Source organism: Chamaea fasciata, unplaced genomic scaffold, assembly GCF_029207755.1.
Source record: "Chamaea fasciata isolate MVZ Bird 193981 ecotype frontalis unplaced genomic scaffold, bChaFas1.0.hap1 SCAF_2, whole genome shotgun sequence".
NCBI lineage: Eukaryota > Metazoa > Chordata > Aves > Passeriformes > Sylviidae > Chamaea > Chamaea fasciata.
In genome coordinates, this window is record NW_027094087.1 from 67,682,334 (window position 1) to 67,703,341 (window position 21,008).

A 21,008-nucleotide genomic window follows, 5' to 3' on the forward strand; every position below is an offset into this window, starting at 1 on the left:
ACTAAACCGGCTTCCAAATGAACCTGTGATGTTGTGGAAATGGAAGTGAGTAAACAAAAAACGGTAGTTCAACCATTGTAAAATTAGTACTGTCTGCTCTACTATAATTTCCTTATAATCCTTTGAACATTGACTTTGCTCACTGACACTGGACTTCTTTATTTGTACTGGTGTTAATTAACATGGCCTCCTAGATAATCAGCCTATCTTTGTTAAAATGAGAGGTTATGCACAAAAAGAGATGTGGTGTACAGGTGAGGACTAAGCAGAAAAACGTTGTAGCAATTTGCTGAACATGGAGGCTTATTGAGGATGCAGTCCTGAATAATACACACTAGCTTTGCTCTTCCCCCTTTAGTGTGTGTAGAGAAGCCATGAATCATTCATGGTCTCCCAGCTGAGCGGGGCTTCAAAGGGGCTGGTTGTGATTGGGTGTCCTGGGTGAATTGCCACGCTGCAGAAACGCCTGCACCCTCAGCACTGGAGGGGTGAGGAAGCACTTTCATCTGGGCCTCCAAAGTGTTTCAGGTCACAGTTCACCAGGAGATAACGATGTAGATGTACATTCAGAATTAGCTGCAGAGATACCTGTGTAGTGCGGTGTGGAAAAGTGAGCCAGTTAGATCCCCAGTGGATGCTGTGAATCAATTACTGTGTTCTGAATACAAGGTTGGCTGCAGGGGATAAACAGATGTCAGAGAATTTTTCCTAATAAGACCATAGTAATAGAAGAGCACTGTCAGCTTCGTTTTACATTCAAAATCTCATTTCCTCTTTATATGACCAATTTTATTAGGCCTCTAAACAAAGATATTTTATGTAACTGATAGCTGTATAATGAGAATAGTATCATTAAATTTCTTTTTTTCTTTTTAACAAGGATTGAAAGAGAAAGCAGAAATGAATCTTGACAAAGTTAGAAAGAAGGTGTGCAATTTAGAAGGCTGGATGATCATTTCTTATCCTTTCCAATGAAAGACAGCATTGAACGGCTTGTAGCTGCCTTTTATGCTGCATCATAATCACCTACATTCCAGAGCAAAATATTCTTACAGCCGAAGTTGGTGATTAGCTTGTACCGTTCTCTGTACTTTCTGAATATTTTTTCAGTGTCTGGTATATAAAGCTGTGACGAGAAACAAGTAATAGCTTTAGGTTTAGTTAATAAATCTTACAACAGGTCATACACTTGAAGTTAGCACCATATTCTCGGTATTTTTCATTTCTGTACAAAAAACAAAATATCGAGACACGGAAGCACACCATGTCTTTCTGCAAATTTTGAGAGTAAAATCAATGAGTTATTAGAGATACTTATTACCTATCATGTTACTTTTTCAAATAGAACACTAGTACAATATTACTTTCATACAATTTTCAAATACTGAAACACTAAACTAAGGGGATACCCATGGATGCATCATGTTCAGAAATTGTTCACATGAAGATTATATTAAGTTTTTTTTTCTATTTTGAAAGGAATAGATGCTGATTTTTTTTGTTCATACAATTGCCATGAAGACATTGTTGCTTCATGTGGCAGAAATCAGAGCAAAATTTAGCTTTAACTATTGGTTTAAAATGAATGGTTTCTATTCTAATGCCTAAACTCACAACATATCTCATACAAAATCTTAATTACAAGCACTTCACAAGAAGGGAAACAAAAGAGAACTGCATACAACATTCAGAACATTTTTGACAAACAGGTCAAACATCTGAGAAGCTTGATGAAATTATACCCATATACTCATACTTGCCAAATTCAATTCAGCAGTATTTGGGTAAATAAGGCATTAGTATAACTCAGGGATTGGTTCACTGAAATTAGTTAAAGCAACACAGGTAAAGACATGACCTAAAATCCTATTGTTGAGTTACTTAATCCTGGATTTTTCTCCCTCCCCAGGTGTGACATATACATGGCTACTAAAATTCAGAAATATGTCTCTTGAGAAAACCACGATTGATAACATGTCCCTGTCCAGGTGGTAACACAATGCTTCAGCCCATAACCTCTCCATGTCAAGACCTGAGCAGTTCTCTAATTTTGACTTTCCTGAGGTTTGTCTTCATTGGAAACTTGGAAACAATATCAGCCACAATGGTATTAAAACTTCTCCTCAAACCTGGCTGTCCCTAGGGTTTCTTTTCAGAAGCAGCTCTGCCCTAAACAATAATCATTGTGCTCCCACCATCCCCCTGAGTATGAGGGCTGCAGCCTTCCCAAGCCATTGTTGGCTGCAGTCACCACTGTTCCTCTGACACACACCACGTTACCTACAATACAGCAATCACAGGGACCAGGGGGAAGGCAGAAACTTATTTCAGAATCATTCTCTCCCTCGCCAATTTCTTTAAGATCAGGATATACAGTAGTAGTAGCCTCAATGTATCATCTGTAACACATCTGTAGTGATGCATTATCTAGCATTGCTCTTAATCTGTAAATTACAGTTTGTGTTCTGCAGCTTAGTGCTGGGAAGGAAATTAACCCCTGGATTGCCTTCTGAAACCTTTCTAGTAATACAGCTTTACTGGAAAGCTCTGTGCTTCTCTTCAGATGGGACAAACAGGGAAGCTCTATGTCCCCATTCATGATCCACCTTCAAAACATGCCTGTTACACAGGCACTTCAAAATCATGAACAAGAAAATATATGCTAAGTAGATGCATAAATTTATTAAATGAAAAGGCTGATGACTGCTTAGTCACCAATCTCTCCCAGATTTGAACTCCTGGATTTTCATATATCCAGACCTCTAAAATATTTGCAGAAACTTTATTGTCAGAGTTCCACTACGGCCTTGTAAATACAAACTTAATGCATGAGGAAGGAACTGTAGAATTTGCTGCTGCTCATAGAGTGATGAAAAGAACAGTAAGACCTTAGCCACTTGTGTTTAACTGCGCTTTAAACGTGTTGAAATCCAATCCTTTATCATTTAGAAAAAAAAGATCCCTAAGTATTTTGCACATCAGTGAAAGCCAGTGTAACATCTTTTGCTCCAGTGTTATTGTGCAGAATTTTAACACCCTTGGACTGAATACAAAGAAATTTCAGAATTTTTGGTATTCAGCACTAGAGCCATGACTCTGTGGGGCATTGTCTCTCACAAGTGACAACTCAGCCAATATTATCAGTCCACAGGTGTTAAGTGTACAATAGTACTTGGAACAGTAACATGAAAAAAATCACAAAAGGGAGCAAATAGTGGCAATAACATGTCGACTTCAGGGGCACTCATATTCAAGGGACATTACTGGGAAGAAAGTTCTATATGTTTCTGAATAGTGCTTTTTGCAGCATTAGACTGATTTGCTTTTGATTCTTTAATACTGATTCATAACAAGAAAATGGTGGTTACTTCAGGATTTTTTGGGATGTGTGCCATAAGAAAGGTGCGGGTACTCAAAGTCGAGTAACTGTTTAATAACAGTAACAGATGTGCTAGTAACAATCTCACATCCTTTCTGACACTGGGAACCCAGTGATGCACCTCCAGATGAGCCCTTCACACTGATCTCAGCACACAGTGGAAATCACCTCCCTGGTGATGTTCAACAGCATCACTTTTGTTCTCACTTTTCTAGGATTTTCTCAAGCAAGGTAAACTTAGTCTTCCACCTGCACAATACTGGGCTTTCTAGATGGTTCATTGTTCATGGAAGTTCACTGAGAGTGTCAACCTTCTGACATACCTCCATAGCAGCAGCGAGCTCTTAGAAGCAATATGTACAGGTGGTGTTGTCAAAGGCAGCACATGTCATAGTGTGTCCTCAGGTTGTACAGCAGTCATTCATGCTAAAACATACAGATGTCTACAGCCAAGGTGTACGGTTAAACTCTGCTAAGATTTCCATGAAGCCATTGTACCCCCATTTACACTGCCTTCTGCACTGGCCTGTTATAAATACATTTCTTAAAGATTCTCATGGACATTTTTTCAGATTCTATTGAATAAGGAAATGAGGGAAAAGAAGAGGGCAACTTAAAGGATCTATTCACAGGATCAAAAAATGGCAAGGTAAGGGTCTGGACTTCATGGATATGATATATGCATTTGCATAGCAAGTCAGAAAATGTGATAGTGGGAAGGGAAAGAAAAAGAATGAATAAAAATATTTTCCTTTAGTGATGAAATTGAGCAAAGCTGTTTAGCTTTACATATTGTAAACCTGGAAGGTTGTTCACTGACCCATTTGCTTTTACATACACTACTTCTGTAGTTTTCCTGTGAAGATCTAATGATACAAGAAAAGGAAGATATATAGAAAGAGGGTTTATCTTTCATTTAATACAGCTAGTAAACTAAGAATATATGTTTCTGGGTACATATGCATTTTCTGAAGTATCTGCCACACAGTCATATTCAGTGGTGTACTTATTTCAAATAAATTCTGTGCTCATCCAGCAAGAACTTTCCCTGGACATTCATCTGCCATGTAGAACTATGTTCAGGTCCAAATATTATGATTTAAACTTCCAGTTTTTCTGTCATGATGAGTTAATATGACATTACCTAGGGAAAACTGAAATAATAATTGGTTTTAAACATGAAAGGGCAATATCATCAATTCCTAGGTGTTTTGGAAGCATTGCTCCTTTGAACAGTTCATGTGTCTTCAACGTGCCTATTTATGTAGGCAAACTGAGTTTACAATCTGGTTTTATATTGTCATCAAGAAGATCCCTGAGTCTGGAATTTGTAAAGCCTAGGACAGTGTATGAAATCATAATGGAAGGGAAAGGTTTTCTCTGATGTACTCTATTTGACTAGACACCCAAATTTGCTGGTCAGTTCCCTCCCTCTCTCACTTTTTCTGAAAAACTTAAACCTGTAGTTGGCCCAGTAAGGTATATTGCAGGCATATGACTAAAAGTTTAACACTGAAAAAAAAAAAAAAGGAAATTACAGCTCCAGACATAACTGGTATTCCTCTTTCCATCTTTGCTAGCAGGTTTGAACTAAAGGTCAAATATTCATTTGACATCAATCAGAAAAAATACTTTAGAATTAAAGGTAGGAGACTCTATTTACCCTGGCTGAAAAATCTAAAACTATACCCACTACAAAATTAATCAGAAGGGAAACCAAAACTGTAATTTTACTGAGATCAAGGGGAAGCTTCAGACTCATTTTTAGAGACAGGGTTTGCGATGCATGCTGTAGGGAATAAAATACGTGGGTTTAATTATCAACAACAGGCCTAAGGACACAATCAGATTAAATTTAAACATGTGTGTAAGAAACAAAATAAATATAGATATAAGGAGATGGGAACAGATACAAATCAATCTCAAGGGAGGTGAGAAGGAAAGGGATTAATAATTAAAATGTGTATAGTACTTGTTTATTCTTAGAGCTGTACCTGTGAGCATGACAAGTATGACTTCCCTAGACTTTATGACGCTGTGTCAGAGTTCTGTGAGGGATTGAAAAAGAATTTAATAACTGAGATCATCCTCAGCAGTAGTAAGGTATCAACTATTTGTGTTTATGGCAAAACTTAAATGCATGAGGTCCGACAGTCTCTGTCTTAAATTGTCTGTACAAACATGTAGTAAGTGGCTTGAAAAACGTTCCTCCCCATTTTAAATTTATTTGTTTTGTGCAAAATTACTGCTGCCTTTTCTAGCTTGATGTAGAGTTCTAGACATATATGCACAGACAAATAAAAGTCAATGGAGTCAAGCAGTACAATCCTGAGTACCTACATAATTAATTTTCTACTTATTTCCCAGTTCTTTTGAGGACTGCTTCAGCTAATTATGTCCAACACATCTTCTCCAGAGAGTATGCCCTAAGCATTTTGTATGTGATCCAGTCTGTGCCACTTGGCCTTAGGGCCAAGTATCAGTCTTATGCTCTCTTTTTTTCCCCAATAAAATTACTAGAAATGGGATGAAATATTCATCTTTGCAATACAGGTCCAGGACCAGTATGAATTTTCTCATTTTCATTTCATATGAATTTATAATTATTATCAAATTTTAAAGGTAGTGTATAATGTTTGTAAGTATGTGCCTCTGGAAAGGCCTTTAGATTGTGGAGCTTATAATGGATGTTTCTTCTCTTCAAATCTTAGTTTTTTTGGGGTTTTTTTTGGATGTTGTAGATTTTCTTTCTCATACCTCCAATCTTTCTTATTACCTTGATTTTACAGCTTGTCTCAGCTATTGCTTTCCTGTTAATATAATATTGGTTTGTTTTAATGAAAAGTGCATATTGCTCTAAGAAATCCTTAATGCTTGATTTTTGTCTCACTTTTTTCACCCTTGTATTAGAATTGCTTTCCTCTCCATATGTTTCATCACAATGTAAACTGTTTCCTGCATGGCCTGCATTACACTGGTAAGCCTATCACAAAATGGAATATCAGATTTAGAGTGTCCTGTGGCCCTGATGATTTTAATCCAAGAGCTCTCAGGTCTTTTGATATCTCCCTTTCCTATTTATTATGGAGTTGCCAGCTGTAAGGATGGGGCTTCCCCACAACTGCAACAAAAGAAAACAGGATGAACACTCAGCAGAACTTGCTGAAGGAAAACAAATAATGAAAAAGATGACCTTAAGGGGTGTCCTCTTGGAAAGAGAGAGGGATGCAGCTTTAAAGGTGGGACTTCATTCATTAACTTGGAAGGTTCTGAGATACTGTGCTTGTAAACATAATGTAAAATTAAGAATGCGAAGGATCAACAGCAATTAAACATATTGAGATCTGGTAAGAATATAAATTAACTCTTCTACAAATGGAATTTAAAGACCTTTATTTTCTAGTGGTTTTTGATTTAGGTAATGTGGAATAGCAAGAATCCGATGCAGATTACCTACCTGTGGATAGCACATGAAATCCATGTCAGCAAAAGCAGTATCTCTCAGAGACCTTCTGCAAATAAGTTTGTGATTTCTCACTTGTTAAAGAATCCCAAAGAAGTGACTGGTTTATCACTCATAGAAAAAATGTCAGGACAAAATGAACACAGAACTATTTTCAGTTTTATCTTGGGACATCTTTATCATATAAAAAAATCCTGATTTAGTTACTTTACAGTGCATGAGTTGCTCCATTGATTTAATTTGAAATTCCCTGCCTATTCTTATACTTTCTTAATTACTTTAATGAAACACGGTAAAATATCTACAAAGTTGTACTGAAATAATTGTTGGTGATTCCTTTTTCTTTTAGGATTCAGATTCTGTTCTCTGATGCATAATGAGTGCTTAATGAGTTCACCATACATTCACATATAGGCCTAGATTTTGGTTTGTATAATTTCATGATTATGTAAAGCCAAGAAACATTGCATATATGATATCTGCTAAACAGTATATCTGAAAAATGCAAATAGCTCACAAAACTGAAAAATAACATATTTTGGCAACTATATGGTTGCAATAAAATTTTCTATTTTATTTTATTTTTACAAATCCTAACAACACTTGAAATATTTCCCCCGAGGTTTTGTTTTTTCTTCCTCCTGAATATATACATTTTTATATTTGTTTGGTTACTAAGACTGAGGCTTCAGACCAAGGAATTGGAAGTTGCAGCCTTTCGACAGCCATTGCTTTATTCTTCTATCATGAAAAGGATCCTAAGTAAAGAACACCAGCAGTGACTTGCATCGCTCCTGGGCATTTTTTTGTTCTTGTGATCTAAAGTCCACTTATTGTGTTTTCTGTTATTTGGAGGTCACCAAACTTTGATCACTAGGGGGTAGTGTGGGGCTTTTCCTTGATCTTAGGTTCCACATTCTTCAGCCTGATGTTTTTTGAATGCTTATATGAAAAGCTTACACTAAATATCCCATATCTATGCATATATCTGTGCAGAATGTTGAGAAATTCCTGGATTTAGAAAACCATATCACACTACCAGTGGAAATTCAATGTGTAGTGTTCTGCTCATTTATGGCAAACTTTCGTGTATTCCCCAGAAGGAGCCAGATATTGCAAACGTCCATTAATCCTCTTAATTTTCTCCCTTCTCCCACAACACATAAATATATACATACACAAAAAAAAAACATTCACACACATACTTACATTTTTGAACCACAGACAATAAAATAACAGATTTAGAAAACTGCAAAAAGAGTGACCCCATACCCCATATTAATATTTAATCAAGTGCTCACCATATATTTCAAGTTAGTCTGAGAAAATTAATTAGCGCGAAAGATGCTTGTCCTTTAAAGGCACTGTAATCCCTTTTGAAAATGTAAATGAGATAATCCTTTGGTGAGTGCAAGCAACTGTTCATTTAATTCAGTGTGAGGTTTTCAGGATGTCAGTAGAAACCCATCCTATGTCATTTGAGTTTATCGGTTATAAATTTACCACCTAAAGAATTTTGTGGGAAAAAAAATGGAGATAATTTTATTCTCTTTCTTTCAAATCACTTCTTCCCTTGCATATATCTGAGTGTGACCTAAGAAGGGAATGAAAAAACCCATTGGGGACCCTGCCTTTTCTATTCTTCTTAATTGATTCCCTTGTTATCAGGAGACTAAGAGGCATTCTTGAGATCAAGGAAGGTCTAACACTATTTGAACATACTGTGAAGAAGACTATGAAATAATGGATTTCAAAAGTATGCGTAACTGTCACCCCCCCACCTGCTACACACTTGTTATCTCCCAAATAAAAACTGCCTGCCTCAATTTCAGGTTGTTATGGACTAGATATCCCAGTCTGTTTCTGATAAAAATTTAAAGATAGACTTTTCCCCTCTCTTGGTTACTGTAAAGGGGGGTTTTTTTGGCCACTATAAGTATTTTCTTGCTTAGAACTTGCCATTTGCTGGTTTCAAAATTCTGAGGTTTTCTGGCTAATGTAACTTCTGCTTCAACATTTTCTTCAAGCACAACTATCAGCTGGCTAAACTATGGTATAGATAGTATGGATTGTTTAGGGTTTTTTTAAACTTCTGATGGCCATTTTATCTCTTAATAAATGACATATCCTCTTCCTATAAATATTTCCTCTATGTTTCCTATTTTACTCTCTGTGAAGGAAATACACTCTAACTAATCTCATGCATAAGAAGTCTCCCTAAGGAGGACTCTACCAGTTCTTCCTGAGTCTCATCCTTTTATTTTTTTTCCTTTTCAAATAAATGGACAGAACCAAAGTCCAAAACACTTTAAGGGCTCATTTCCACAAAATTCTCTGAAGACCAAGTATTCTTGCTCACACAAGTACTTCAACAAAGTAAGGGATGAAAATAAGATTATACACTTAAATGTAAGAACTCTTATCTGAAAAAGCTGTTGCTCTGTGCAATTCTGGACACCACAATATGAAAAGGATATAAAGCTATTAGAGAATGTGAAAAGGAAATCTACAGAGATAGTGAAGGGATTTGAGATGAAGCTGTATGAGGAGTGGCTGAGGTCACTTGGTCTGTTCAGCCTTGATAAGAGGAGACTGAGGGGAGACTTCACTGCAGTTACAACTTCCTCACAAGGGGAAGCAGAGGACAGGCACTGATCCTTCTTTCTGGTGACCAGTGATGGGACCTGAGGAAGTGGCCTGAAGTTGTGTCAGGGGAGGTTTAGGTTAGTTTGGAGATTAGAGAAAGGTTCTTCACCAGAGGGTGGTTGGACACTGGAAGAGGCTTCCCAGGGAAGTGGTCGCAGCACCCACCTGGCAGAGTTGAAAAAGTGTTTGGACAATGTGTGACTCTTGGGGTGTCCTAGGCAGGGCCAGAAGTTTAACTTCCGTGTGCCCCTTCTAATGCAGGATATTCTATGATTCTACATGAAAATTCAAAATAAAAGTATTAGAATCTATAATGTTCTGGAAAACTACTGCAGCACATCTTAAATCCTTAGCTGTCACTGGACTTACTTTTGTTCTGCTTATTAACATGGACAGACGATTGGCAATAGCCCAAGGTTCACATGTGAGAGTTAAACTTGGAAGCATAGATTCTTTACTCTGTGGTGTTGTTTGGGGCTTCTTCAATATTTGAATATGGTCCAGTTTCCAGAAGCAAAAAGGTATCATACATAGGTGAGTCTGTATCTGTAAATGGATGTCTATAAATTGATGTCTGTATAGCAGTTCTACCACAGATTCATTGTGTTTTCACTTATAAAGCGGAATATACGTGTTCTTGTTTTATTTTTAATAGCAAAGGATCTATTTCACACCATGCTGGCCTCTTTTACTTCAGTGTGTAAACAAAAAGAAATTGAAATTTTCCATAGCAAAAGTCTTCTTCCAATGTAACAAAGGCATGAAAAAATTTCTCATTAATGAGATTGCATTCTCTAAATATTTCCTAATTTTTTTTCATTTTTGAATTGACCTTCCTTAAAACCCATGAAATCGCAGCAGTTTTTCTCTTAATTTTCTTTGGTGACTAAAATGATAGAAGAAAAAGGTCAATTTAGGGCAAAATTAATACCTGGTGACCAGTTAAGATTTTTCGTGTTTCTGTCCCTCTCTCCCTCCTCTGATTCATCACGTTCTCAGACTCCTCCCTACTGTTCTGGGTAATTTATTCTGTGTCAGCATCAGTTTTAGTCCCCCCTAATTCACTGACTACCATGTTTGCAAGATTATGTACAGTGGTTTTTGTGCGGTGGATGCCTGTCCACCAGGGACTCAGTGAGCTGCAAATGTCAACTTGGACTTAAACCAGTGGCCTAAAACTACAAGGTAAGGGCAATTTCTTCTGATCCAACATAGCTCTTACAAGTGTTGTTTTCAAAAGACAGGAATGTTAGCTGTCTTTTACAGCATGTTTGGCATGAGGGAAACCCCTACCCCCTGTACATGGTGGCACAGTGAGAAACTCAGGTTGTTCTACATTTAGTGGTTTTCTTGTCTATGCTCCCCAACCCACTTTCTGAAATTTGAGCAGAACATGATAAAAGGCAAAGTAAATCTGACAATGTCATATCAGTTCTCCCCAAGGAGTTTATGCACTGATATAAAATCACTGAGCAACCAGGTTACAGCTTTGGACAATCAGTGCCTATATCCATAGTGTAATTTGAGTTACTTACACCCTTTTGCCCCTTTCCTTCTTTTTGACCTACTTCCCCTTATGCTGTGAAGAGAAGTATATATTTTTGTTATTAGACTTTTGTAACCTGCACTGCACGGGAAGTGATGTGAGGTCACAGGATGGGAGGTTCACCTCCAAACAGCACCATGCAATCTGATGTGACATATACATTTAAAAAATCACTTCCAGGGATATTTTCAGCAAGACGACTATATTCTGGGTAACATAAAAACAAGTCAGTTAAAGTCAAATATCTAAATCATTGCAGAGTACATCAAAACATATTTATTCCTGACACAGAACACAGTGAAAACAAATCTTATTTTTCTCCTTTCCAGGTTTAGACTGCCTTTAAGTTGTTTCTCTTTCCTCAGGATCATGTGGGATTCTTTTTCCGTACTGTCTTCTGTTAAAATTTCTGCGGTATCACACAGATTGGTCATTAGCTCCATAATGTACCAGTGGATCTGAAAAGAAGAAGGAACAGAATGAGAAAAAGACAAAATTATGTGGCAAGAACAAGCTGAGATGAATATGAATCCTTGGAAAATTTTCAGGCAAACTAGCACAGTTTTAATAACTCCAGTGGAGCACTTTCTTAGACCTCTCTAAGGAACTGACTTGCCATAACTTACATAAAGAATGGGGTCACTTTCTACAGAGTTGTCACTTGGTCTCAGAGCTGAAGACCTGGCTTGGGCCACAGTTTCAGCATATTCTGCCTTGGTGTGTAATAAAGTCAACCTGCTCTGTGACCCTGGCAGCACTTTCCAGATTCCCTGTCAGATGGCATCAGCTCATTTCTCTCATGCAAGCACTACCAGCCTTAAGGCTGCTCTTGAAACCCCACTAGCAAATAACCTAAATTAATTTAGCCTTCCAGAAAGGTGCTGGAAGCAAAGGAGGCTGTGCAATAGTCTGTCATTAATGCTTTTCAAACTTTCAGTCTTCTAGCTCCATATTGGTACCTGTTTGTTATTTGGTGCTGTTTCATGAATCAAAGTCTTCTAAGTGTTACATTATGCAACATGTCGTGCAAAAAACAGCTATGCAACTTGTTTATTTTGATTCCAAACTCCCTAGTTTTCAAAACAATACCTTCTATCAAATCAGCTCCTATCAGGATCTGAAGGTTTCTAACAATGGATGTCTCCAGCTGCTACTACTCTCGTAGAAGAATAGGTATTTTTTTTGTAACTTAGACAAGCAAATGTTAGCTGGTCTCAACTGAGACATCAGTTATTGTTCAGATATTGAAACTAGTAGCTACAGAGTGAACAAATACATTTTATGCATGTTAACAGGTACTTTATGTTCCACAGCCTTGCCATGTGTTCCTTTGAAAATGATCATCCCACAGGCAGTGTAACCTCCACTATTTTCAATCTGTCTTGTGCTCAAACTCTCCACCTCCATTTTCAAGTGTCTCAACACAAGTCCTGTAAAACTTAAAGTACTTCTAAGAAATATCTGATCTTCTTCCACACTCAAGGCAGCAGCATTATCTGTTAAAAGCTGATCACTTTGCTCTCATTACTGCAATAGCAGGGAATTGTTTGTGGTATCAGTTTAGATGGTGATGATGATCTGTATGTGCTCATTAGCTCTTTAACAGCATTTACATGGGATAGACAAGAAGAGATATTGCTGTTGATTTCAGTTTGTATGGAGAAAAGCAGTAATTTGAACAGAATGAACTATCCAGCCAACTCCAACTGTTGGAGTTCTCTGGTAGTGCCTGGTGGAAGTCTGTGCAGCTTGCTGGATACTTGCAGTGAGGAGGGACCTTTTGCAGTGTATCCATGATGGAGATCAGACACTAGAGTTATGGGGTGAAGTTTTATTTGGCCTTGCCAGTTTCAAACATACGCAGTTGGAAGAGGGGTGGGTTTGTGCACTTGCCTGCCATTTCAATCATATACATGCAAGTACCTATTCAGAGTGAATTTTACAATTTTTCATTTATAATTTAGACCTGTTATGGGCATATACTTCAGGATGAATACATGAAGAAACCTGCATAATTTATGCCTCATCTATTTATGCACTTTGCATTCTAGATAACAAAACGTGATACCAGAAAACAAGAAAATTGTGTTAAGTAAATACTGCCCCAAAATATCTGAGCTTAGCTTCAGTTATTCCAGTGAAGTCTTAATTTAAAAATTAATATTCAGGGTCAGAAAGAACATGAGTTTGATGATAGCACTCAACTAAAACCTATGCTCTTCAGTTGATGGAGCAATTGACAATATTGCCGTTGAACTGGGTGCAGATGCTCATGTGCTGGCAGTGGGGGCTGCAGAGGACATGGCTGACCCCTGCAGCCAAGGGGATGGCACCTCGGGGGAGAAAGAGTTTAAGAAAGGGCAAAAAAACTGACCAAGAGAAGAGTGAGGAAAAAAAGTGTGAGAAACAGCCCTACACCAGAGAGGAGGAGGAGGAGGAGAGGGAGGAGGAGGAGGAGGAGGAGGAGGAGGAGGAGGAGGAGGAGGAGGAGGAGGAGGAGGAGGAGGAGGAGGGGGTACTCCAGGTAGAAAAGCAGAGAATCCCTAGATGAGTCTGCCTGCCCTTGGAGGGCAGTATCCACACTGCAGTGCATGGAGGACCCCACTATGGAGTAGTTGGATATTCCTGGATATTCCTGAAGGAAGTTGCAGATATGGAGAGTCCACGCAGTAGCAGCAGATAAGTGTGAGGAGGAAGGGGTAGCAGAGAAGAGTTGTTATAGACTGACCACAGTCCCCATTCCCTATTCCCCTTGTGCCCTAAAGGGATTTGTGGAATGTGTTTTAGGTTTTGTCTTCATTTCTCATCATCCAATTCTATTTTAAACTGGAAATAATTTAAATTCTTTCCTCCCTAAGACTGTTGTGCCTGTAATAGCAATTGGAGAGCATCTTTATTGTGATTATAATTATCAAACTATAATCACAATTATTCTATTGAGATATTCTATGAAAATTGTTCAGTTGTCATTTCCACAGGTTACTGAGATGGGCTGACCTCAATCTCTTCTACTGGTGTGAAAACAGGTTTTATTCTCATGGGTCATTCTGTGTTGCTGTATCTTAAGAGCTTTTCTTGAAAACACTGTAGTAAGTGACAGAAGACTGCTGTCTGAAATAATTTCCCCATTGGGAACCAATTCTGATGCTTCATGTCTGGGCACTGGATGTATTGCTTGAAGACATACTGTTCATGAGATCCAGTTTCTCTGGTTCTACAGGCATTTTAGTCACAGCAAGGAATTTTTTATGATGTTGACAGAAAGGATAGAGGACCTGAAGGAGACTGACTTCTATTTGAGTGGCCACTGGAAGGCAGGCAGTCTATCATGAAGCTTTTCAGATGGCACAAGATGACTGGTTTCACTGCCAAATTCCATCCTACCTGATCTAGACCACCTGGTCCTTCAATTCAGATTTTTGTATCAATGCTCTGTGATTGGTCCATAAATGTATACTCCAAGGCTCACCAAGAACTCAGGGAAACTCCACGGCTCATCCTTAAAATGTGAACCAGAACCAGTACAAGATAATAAAAGAAACCAGTATTCTATGCCTTTTAAAGAGAGTGAACAACATCCAGTGCCCAAAGTTAAGTTCCTGAGTAAATAATGAAGGCATCAATAAAAATATATGGAGAAGAAATTGCCTCAGTGTCATATTAAAATTCTCTCTTCTACTGTTGTTCAAAGGCAGAATCATAGAATACCTGGAATTGAAAGGGTCCCACAAGGACCCTCAAAATCAAAAACTCCTGGCCCTGCACAAGACAACCCTAAGAATCATACCATGTGCCTGAGAGCACTGTTCAAATGCTTCTTGAACTCTGTCAGGCTGGTGCTGTGACCACTTCCCCGTGGTGAAACCAATGCCCAACCACCCTCTTGGTGAAGAACATTTTCTTGAAATCCAGCCTAAACCTCCCCTGACAAAACCTCGGGCCATTCTTTTGGATCCCATCACTGGTCACCAGAAAGAAGCAATCAGTTCCAGCCCCTCCATTTCCCCTTAAGAGGAAGTTGCAGATTGCAATGAGATCTACCCCAGTCTCCTCTTCTCCAGGCTGAAGAAACCAAGTGACCTCAGCCACTCCTCATACAGCTTCCCCTCCAGACTCTTCACCATTTCCATTGTCCTCCTTTGGATGATTTCTAACAGGTTTATGTTCTTCTTACATTGTAGCACCCAAAACTGCCCCCAGGACTTGAGGTGAGGCTGCCCCAGAGCAGTGCGGGACAATCCCCTCCCTTGCCCGGCTGGCCATGCTGTGCCTGATGCACCCCAGGACAGGGCTGGCCCTCCTGGTTGGCAGGGCACTGCTGGCTCACTTTCAACTTGCCTTGGACCAGTATCCCTTTTCTGTGGTGCTGCTCTCCAGTCTTTCATTCCCCAGTCTACCTGAACATCCAGGGTTGCCCCTTCCCAGGTCCAGAACGTGACAGTTATCCTTCTTAAACTTTGTATTGTCAGTGATTGTCCAACACTCAAATTTCATATGGAAGCACCTAAACGCTGCCATTCAGTTTGTGTCATATCAAACTGTAATTTATTTCTTTGACAAGTATCCAACTTTTATTTTGAGCTTGGTTTTCCTCTTGTTGTCAGTTGTTTGGTACCATATGTCACTGATAAAAATTTATTTACATGGAGAATGCCTATAGTTAAAATCATACTGAATATAATGAAACATATCATAAGCAGCCACAGAGAAGTCCAGCCAAACTTCAGTTGCTTAAGGGGAAAAGATTCTAAATAATACTGGAGAATAACTGTATTGACAATGTGTTCCCAAATACTTAGGGACAGTTGTAGAGATCAGAAGTCTAGTCGTATGGAGTCACTATATACATTTTAACACCTTCCCTGGGGCCTTGCTGCAATCCAGTATGTTTTAGTAATAGTTGAGGTGACCCTGGAATGACTTACACTTTCCATTCTTTTACACTTACACATCTGACAACAACATCAGGACCTAATAGAGGACTCCTAATTAACTATGATATTACCCAGTAAGAAAATATATCCTTCAAGAAAAGAAGTGTTCAGATACTAATGCAAACCCCAGTGAAACTTCCTTTTCTGGGAATCCATCTCTCATTGTCTGCCTTGTCACACCTATCGTCCCTTACACCACGAGCTATAACAATGGTGTATGCTAGCAAAATAAACCAGAGTGGGGTCCCCAAATCACATTTAATATTATATGTATATACATATAATACATTATACATATATATATATGCATATATACATATATATGTGTATGCATATACATATATATACATATATACATATATAATATACATTAATTGCCTCTGTTATGCAAATAAATTTGAAAGCACATACTGTGCCCACATTGACCTTTTACTTCGTATCAGGATGCTGCTTTTGAACTGGACTATTAGGCCAGCTCAATTTACCACTTTCAGGTTCTCATCAACAAATTGTCTCAGCACTCAGACTGGATTAATCTTAAAAAAAAAATCAAAAAAACAAAGACATGGTTTGAGCAATACAGAGAAGTCACTTCTGGGCAGTAGTTGCTCGGTGAGGACTTGCATGGGTCCCTGGAGTGGGGAGCTGCTGGAGCTCCCTATGGAAGAGGCAGGGGAGGGTCTCAACAAAGTCCCGTCCCACCACCCCAGCCTGGGAGCAGGACATGCCAGAGAGCAGTAATTTACTCAGTGCAGGTGGTGGGATTGAAACTAATGCAGTGCAAAACCCACAAAATCTGCATAGTGTTGCAGGGGTTTTGCTTTAGAGATCTTCACAACTTGCACCACAGTATTCGCTTTTGTGTAATTTCGCCACATCACTTACTTTAGACTGTATCCTCTCTCTGCAGAACAAAGGCAGGTAGATGTCTAGAAAAGCTGCATCTAAACTTGTCAATGTGTTTCCACAGTGGGCAATGAAAAGAAAAAGGTCTTTCCTGGTATAGTTTAGATTAATTGTGTGAAACTGCCTTAAAAATACTTTTTCTGTGACTAAAAGTGCATAGTAGAATTAGGTCAGCTGTGGTAGACACATACATCTGAAGTTAGGTGAGACAGATCTCATATATGCTGAAAAACTAGGCACAATTTAGTCACATGTAGCACAAAACAGTATGACAGATAAAAGGGTCTCTTCACAGATTACCAGGGATGTGAATTCCCCCAAACTCGCCTCAAGGTGGCTTCAACCATTTATTTCCTCAAACAATACAACTGATTTAATGACTTAGAAGGCTGGCTTCAAATGCTGTTGGCATAAAAATCATGCAGTCCTGTAACTCCTAAAGATTTATTACAAGTAAACAGAGCCAAACTCTAGCATTCTCACACCATTAGTTGTCCTTAGGGGAATCATAAAGCTTGCTACCTTTATACCTGGAGCTGAGAAGTAAATAGAAGCTGAAGTGCAGTTAGAAAATAGAGCTGAGACCACTTTATTCTTCTTTCACACACCTTTCCTCACTACCCGTGGCCAGATACTTTCCCTTGTGTCAGTTCTGGCGTTTTATTGAACACCATGTTGAACCGATCCATCTCATGAAGACCGAAGATAGTCCATTTGCCCAGTCTTTCCTGCCGTTACATTCCCTCAGAAAAATAAATGAAATGAAATGAAATGAAATGAAATGAAATGAAATGAAATGAAATGAAATGAAATGAAATAAAATAAAATAAAATAAAATAAAATAAAATAAAATAAAATAAAATAATTATTTCTTTTTGATGACCTCAGTGAACATTGGAGCTAGCACATGTCACAGGGCAAGATTTTCTGACTACAAGCAAGGGAGGAAAGAAGAGACAGCTAAAAAACAGGGGCAAGGTTACTTGCTCAGTAGACTCAGCTGCACTTTTGACTTGTAACTCAGGACAGCAAAAGCCTTTGCTAGCTTTGGCAATCTCCTAAGCTAGCAGTGCCACCAGAGAAACTACTCTGTGGAACTACTTTATTGGCGTTCTCAACTATATGGAGTGCTGGTGATGATTTTCTAAGGCTGTTTCATTTATATAATGGCTCAGGAGGTTCCTTAACACCTCCTGAGAACTGATAGCATGGAGGTGTGACTTTATATACGAACATTAAAGTACAAAAATTTTCTCACTGTCTTGGTCCTGACCAGAAAAGTGCTTCCTTGGTAATGGATATCTACAACTGGCTTGAGCAGTATTTTCCTCACTCTTCATAGACTAACAAATAAGTCAGCAGTTTCTTTGGAGGAAGTGTTGCGCTGAACACTTAATCTGGTTTACCACATGGCTCCACAAAGAGTTGTGAGGGAGAACGAGATATGGGAAAGAACTGGTTCCAAAGGCAACATCCCTCCAACCTAACAATAACTCTAGGCACCTTCTGTACTCAAAAGCAAGAGCTGCTTGTCCAGGTCTGTAGAACACTGGGAAGTCAGTGAAACATAGAAACCAGTAAAATGAGTAAGGAACTGTCTCATACTAGGCCTGAGGGCAGAATCCTCCACCCATTTAGCATTCATAGTTAAAGTCCCTTTTTAGACTTGGAAGTTAAAACCATTTCAGTCATTTAAAATTAAAAACTGAGAAATACCACAGAATCATATGCAATTGGACAATTAGCTGAATGTTATAAAGCTGGGATAGAAACCACCAGAGTCAGTGTGGTTATTATTGGGCCTGTCCTATATCAAGTGTAATCTACAGGTCAAATTCAGAGAAAAGTGCGTGGCCAGGTTCAACAGGAAGGATAGACGAGACAATTCAGAGAGAACTCCTGAACTGTAGCAAAGTTCCACACAGCTCAGTCATGTCAAGACTTAGGGATGCTTTGCATGAGCTGCTGAATATTCCTTGAGTGCTCACACAGTCAGGAGCAAATCTGGGGACCACATGGCACTTGAAGTGTCAGCTAGATACCAGATTATAGGCTTCTTCATAAGGAAGTTATACCTCAGTATATCTACATTCAAAGTAGAAGGTTCCTGATATTCCTCATTTCTCTTCACTGACTATGCAGTCTATGGCAGTGTAGATGTTTACACTATGTCAGATGTAGACATACACATTTAGGGAGAAGGAATTCTCCCTCTAATTTATTTTTGTGACCATTTTAATATAAAACCTCCTTTCAAAAAACAGGCATCATACTTCTACTTATTTTCCTGTTACATAAATTCCCTTCTTTCCTGTGAAGTGGTGACTTGGAGATTCTGGCCTGGAGAGTCAATGGACTAGATCAGATGCTGGCATCATAGGAAACAGCCAATTACAATGATGTTTCTAGATGTGTGCTAGTCTAGATATGTTTCTTATCTGTGTGCTCATTCATTGGACCCTTGTGTCCCAAAACAGTAATTTTTTTCACAGGGTTCTTGTGATATCTTGTTCTCAGCTGGCTGCCAGTCCCCTTTCCCCTTGCAAACAAGGTGAAGAAGCTCATGGGTCACCGCATGGCAGGGAAATCACTTAGCAGTTGTGCTGGTTTTAGCTGGGGTATAGTTAATTTGTGCATAGTGGTTGGTACAGGGCTGTGTTTTAGATTTGTGCTGAACATACAGATGAACATTTAGGTTTTCATTATTACTGAGCAGGGCTTACAAAGAGACAAGGCCTTTTCTGCTTTTCCTGCTACTATGCTGACAAGTGAGCTGGGGGTGCATGGGAGGCTGGGAGGGGACACAGCTGGGACAGGTAAACTGACCAAGAGGATATTCCAGACCATATGGCATCATGCTCAGTATATGAAGCTGGGAGGAAGAAGGAGTAAGGTGGAATGTTTGGAGTGATGGTGATTGTCTTCCTATGTAACTGTTATGTGTGATGGGGCCTTGTTCTCCTGGAGATGGCTGAACACTTGCCTGCCCATAGGAAGCAGTGAATTAATGTCTTATTTTGCTTTGCTTGTGTGCACAGCTTCTGCCTTTCCTGTTAAACTGTTTTTATCTCAGCCTATGGGTTTTCCAGCTTGTACCCTTCCAATTCTTTCCCCAGTTCTGGTGGGGGCATGAGAGAGCATCTGTGGGGCTTGGTTGATGGCTAGGGTTAAAGCACACCAACAATTGCCATCATTAACAAAGCAGATTCAGCTTGGGAAAATGAATTTAATTTAACACTAACTAAAATATGTTTGGATAGTGAGAAATTAAAACAAAATTAAAAAATACCTACCTGACTTCTCAACTTCTCTACCCACTTCTCCCCTTTCTCCCTCCTGTGCCTTCCCTGCCCTGAGCAGCACAGAGGAAGGTGAATTTGCGTTGTGGTAAGTCCCTAACAGTTTCTTTTCACCACTTTTTTTCCTGCTCACACTTTTCTCTTACTGTAGCTTGTATGCTTTATACAGGCTTCAGTCCTTCAAGAATTGCTTCAGCATGGACTCATCTCTATTGTCCACAGATCCTTCAGGACCTGTTTCCACACAGGATCCTCCACAGGCTGCAGTATACCTGCTCTGGCATTTTCCTTTGTAGGATGCAGAGAGACAACTTGCTTTTCACCATGGTCTTCATGGGCTGCATGGCTCTTGGAATGTGTCTTCCCCTTCCTCCCCCTCTCTCTAGGTATTTTGATGGCTATTCTCATATTTTTTTCCCCTTCCCTCCTGTCTTTCCAAATTGCTGTGCACTGTTTTGCCCTTTCTTAAATGCATTTTTCCAGAGGCACCACCAGCATGGCTGACAGGCTCAGCTGTGTCCTGTGGTGGGTCTTTTTCAGAGTCATCTGGAATGGAGCAAACTGTTCCCAGAACATAGACTTTGCATTCCTTAGAAGACACAGAGCTGAAGACATCCAAAACAGATCAGAAAATCAGGTCAACTGGTATGGAATACAGAGGATCATGTATGAAGTCCAAGGTATTTTATTGTGCTTCCCAAAGACATTAACGTTTTCTGTGTGCTTTTGTTAATTAAATTGTATTGGAAGAACTTGAGCATGTTTGACATCTGACTGGTTGATTTAAGTCCCTATCTCTCTTGTTAGAATTGCAAAGAGAGATAACATGACTAGA

General features: G+C 39.0%; 1 long non-coding RNA gene across 1 annotated transcript; it reads left to right on the plus strand.

The window, feature by feature from the left end:
• The first annotated feature begins 3,981 nt into the window (after positions 1–3,981).
• LOC136285990 (uncharacterized) lies at positions 3,982–20,790 on the plus strand. The gene is made up of 3 exons (XR_010719654.1): positions 3,982–4,028; positions 20,235–20,261; positions 20,714–20,790. It is a non-coding gene; the product is annotated as an uncharacterized lncRNA (long non-coding RNA).
• Positions 20,791–21,008: the final 218 nt, after the last annotated feature.